Source organism: Odontomachus brunneus, unplaced genomic scaffold (genome assembly GCF_010583005.1).
Source record: "Odontomachus brunneus isolate Ranch 3 - 2012 unplaced genomic scaffold, Obru_v1 Obru_scaffold_023, whole genome shotgun sequence".
Lineage (NCBI taxonomy): Eukaryota > Metazoa > Arthropoda > Insecta > Hymenoptera > Formicidae > Odontomachus > Odontomachus brunneus.
The window spans coordinates 985,519-989,417 of NW_022639473.1; the positions used below are offsets into that span (position 1 = coordinate 985,519).

Genomic DNA, 3,899 nt, shown 5'->3' on the forward strand with positions numbered 1-3,899 from the left:
TCTCTCTCTCTCTCTCTCTCTCTCTCTCTCTCTCTCTCTCTCTCTCTCTCTCGTTCACGAGTTTTTTAATATTTTTTAGAACGCGTAAGCGAAACGAAATAAAGCGATTATGGGTAGAAACTATTTCGCGATGTGCAAATATATTTCGCAAATTTCGCGATAACAAACATTTTGTGAAAACACTGATATTCAGGTTCCGATAAAATATTACTTATTTCGAGCAATTTTGAAATAAATGCGCACGAATAAAACAACATTTACAGCGTCATCAATTTTTTTCTTCTGTTTTTCTTTTTTCTCTTTTTTTATGGGCACACGTGTGCGTTACGTGTGTGCGTGCGCGTGCGGGTGTTTATATGTGTTACGGTACGCAGCAAATATCCGCACGTGTAAAACCAGAATTAAACAATTTATGAATTTAATAAGCGGGCGAATAATAAAACAAGCGGCACGATATCGTGCGTGTAGAATCATGAAAATTTAATGTCGAGCTTTGAAGCGCGCGAAAAATTCTTACGTTTTTAATATCCGGTTGTGCGCGCGAGCCCGGGTCGCGGAAAAATAATATCAATGGCGATTCGCGCGCGTTCCGCCAATTAATTGGCGCGTCGCGCAGCTCTCGATCGCCGCTAGTTAACCGCGCGATACGTGATCCGTGGCAAGCCAATTTATCCGCGCGACGAGCGAGAATACCGACGCGATAATCGCCAGCGGACATTGTTGCGAAACGCGAGACGCGGAAAGAGTACACAGTTCGGCAAAGAGAAAACGGGGGAGGAGGGGGAGGGAACATGCCGTGCATCCGCCGTGAGGAATCTCGCAAGTTCGGAGCATCGTTCGACAACAATCAGACGATGCTCGAGCGGTATTTGGGCGCGTTCGAATGTTCTACCAATCGGCAGAATAGTCTTGGCGCAAAATGCGACTAGGTTGTTGGCATTCCCTAACTAGCATGGTCAATGGCGGCAAGTTTGCGATACTTTTTGTCGACAACTTTCGCGTATCCGTATCCAAGAGTAGCAGCAGCGATAGAATTTGTTTTAGTTCTTTGAGATCTCTGTTTTCACACATTCCTTAGAGAGAATACATTGAATGGCGGGCGAGTTTTCTAAATTTTACTGGCACAGAAGCGCTGCGATCTTTTCGCTATTGACTTCGCCATTGTATTATTTCTTGATTCAAAAAACCCTTGTTGATGAAATGAGAGAATTCACATTCTTGGCAAAAAAGCAGAAAGACAAAAGTCAGAACTCACGCTGGTGGTTAAGTGACAGTCAACAGTTTCTGTTTTTCCACCAGCGCGAACTCTGGCTTCTACCTTTCTGTTTCCTGCTCTTCTGCCGAATTCTCTTTCCTCTGACTCGACTGATGCCTGGACCGACGGAATACACGACGAAAGTGCCTGGCGAGGAGAGCCAGAAGAGCGGTGCTTCCTTACGCCGCTTTTCAGCGGGACGTGTGACTCGAGCAGTAGTTAGTGTGCGCGACTAGTCAGACGCGCGTACGACGGCCGAACCGCTTACGACGCGCGCGGCTGTTAACCCTTTCCGCGCTCCGACACGACCTGCGGTCGCTCTCTCGCCAGAGTTTACCTTCCCTTTGCCACTGTCGGGAGTAGCAGTCACTGGCTACTGCTACTAGTAGCTGGTAAGCGACATAAGCATCAGCTCGCTTCGCTTGGCGCGATGCGATGCGATGCGACGTGACGCGACGCGATGCGCCCGACTGTTCCTCTCGCGTCCGTCCTTCGATTCACCTGCCTGCCTGCCCTCACGCCAACCGTCCGTCCCTCCTACGCTTCACGGCGCTGCCCCTTCTCTTGCCGCCCCCGAGTCCTTCCCCCTCCACCGAAATCGATGCTACTCGCGGATCGCGACTTCAGTCTGCGACTGGCAACCGCGCGTGTAACATCGTCCCTTCCTGTTCCTTCTCCGGATCGCGCTCGCTTCTTCTCTGCCGCCGCTCTCTCCGGGAGAGCAGCCACTCATCGCCTCGAGAGAGACTCGGAGTTTTCTTTTTTTTTCTTTTTTTTCCCCTCTCTTTTCTCTCAGGTAGCGTCAAGAGAGGGACGTGCGAGAGTCGACGGGAAACGTCCCGTTCTCCTCTTTTCCTCCGACCCGTCGTGAAGGGATTTCCGGCTGGTGTATCTGGTTGGGACGGTTTCGCGGGGAAACGGGTGAGAAAGCGAGAAAGGTGGATAAGATGATCGTGACGACGATGATCCACCGGCAGCGGACGATCTACCGTCGCGCTTTACCGGGACGATCTTGAGGCGGTCGAATGTGCAGCGACGCGCGGAGGATAACGACGAGGGACGACGGGACGCTGTTCCCACGACGCCGGCGGAATTGCTGATTCGGTGCGTAGGAATTGATAGACCTCTCCCCCCTCCGACAGATCCTTGGGAATTTCGGCCGCCGCGGGTGACGTGCGTTTGAACGATCGCGCACTTTCAAAGGGCGCGCTCCGAGTGACCAGCCCGACCTCGCGTATCGAGGACGGCGAGTTTGCGTTGTTTTTCCCTATTTTTTTTCACGAAGGGCCATCGCTGCTCCACTTCACGCGTGTCACATTCAACAATTTCCACGGGACTGCGCCAATTTCCGCGAGGCCATCGAGCTCCACGGAATCTCACTTCCGCCGTGCGTCAAGTTTTCGTACGTTCCCCGTCGATAAGTAAATTTATTCGCGCCAACCAGGAGCCTTATTCGCAGACGCATAGCGAACTTTAAGTGTGCCCTTTTTCAAGTCAAATTCAGTTTCTTTGAAACAAGCATCAATCAAACATAACGTTGATTCAACTTGACGACCAGAAAGGCATATTTAGCGTTCCTCCAGAATAGTAGGCCCCTGGAGCTCTATTCAAAATATATAGCGAATTCTAAGTGTACCCTTTCATCTCAAGTTCCGTTTCCCTTAAACAAATGTCATCCATAACGTCGATTCAATTTGAGAACCAGAAAGGCATATTTAGCGTTCGATATAGCATAGAACTCTGGAGCCCTATCGAGACACATAGCGAACTCTAAGTGTGTCCTTTCAAGCTCAAGTTCCGTTTCTCTTAATTAAGTGTCGCACATAATTTTTACTCAACTAAAGCAACAGAAAAACATATTTAGCATTCGATACATGTTCAGAATAAGGCGTGGAGCCTTATTCGAGACATAGTGAATTCTAAGTGTGCCCTTTCAACTCCAAATCCCATTTTCCTTAAACAAGCGTCGCACATAACGTGGATACTAGAGAACTAAAAAAGCATATTTAGCGTTCGACATAAGAACTAACACGCGCGGCGCTTGCCCGTTCTCGCGATCCTTTGGCGCACAAAGGGAACTCAATGATCCGAGAAGAGAATTCAATATGACGCGCACAGGTAAACGAACTAACCTCGTCCGCGCGCAATCATATACGACGATTAACAAGGAGAACCGCCTAGCATCCCGCTTGGCCGGCCGCCTGCACTAAACATCAGTTACTGTCCGCGACCGCCAGTAGATAAAGACACGATTGATTGGACGCTCAGTCGGACTCGTCACGGACCACTTCCACTTGACGACTCTCCTCTGGAGAAACGCAGACGGACGAATGCGCCGCGTGCACTCGTGTGCAAAATCGCGCGTAAATCCGCGGATTAACACGCAAAACAGGAGAGCTAGTGAGGAAGGAAGATGAAGGAGCAGAAGGAGAAAGAGAAAACTGCCGGTCGCGGCGGCAGCCGTCGCGGTAAGTGGACGAGTGCGCGATTGGTCAGTCCAGGTCGGCTTTGCCGTGGACGTTTCGGTGACAGTTTCCATTAGAGCGAGCCGTAATACCCCGACAAGTCCAGCAGCCCGCGGCAGGCTCCCTCGCACGTACCACTGCAAGAAATTTCATTCCACACGCCCAGCGCCCCCCCCCCC

At 50.6% G+C, this 3,899-nt stretch overlaps 2 protein-coding genes across 2 annotated transcripts in view; one reads left to right on the top strand and one right to left on the bottom strand.

The window, feature by feature from the left end:
• The window catches only part of LOC116842229, a 425,064-nt gene that overhangs the window by 357,050 nt on the left and 64,115 nt on the right, over positions 1-3,899 (bottom strand). The gene's annotated exons all lie outside the window — the stretch shown is intronic.
• The window catches only part of LOC116842226 (discoidin domain-containing receptor tyrosine kinase B-like), a 168,294-nt gene continuing 166,265 nt past the window's right edge, over positions 1,871-3,899 (top strand). Inside the window, exon 1 of the mRNA XM_032811128.1 lies at positions 1,871-2,359. The gene's annotated coding sequence lies outside the window, so the exon portion shown is untranslated. The remainder of the gene's footprint in view (positions 2,360-3,899) is intronic.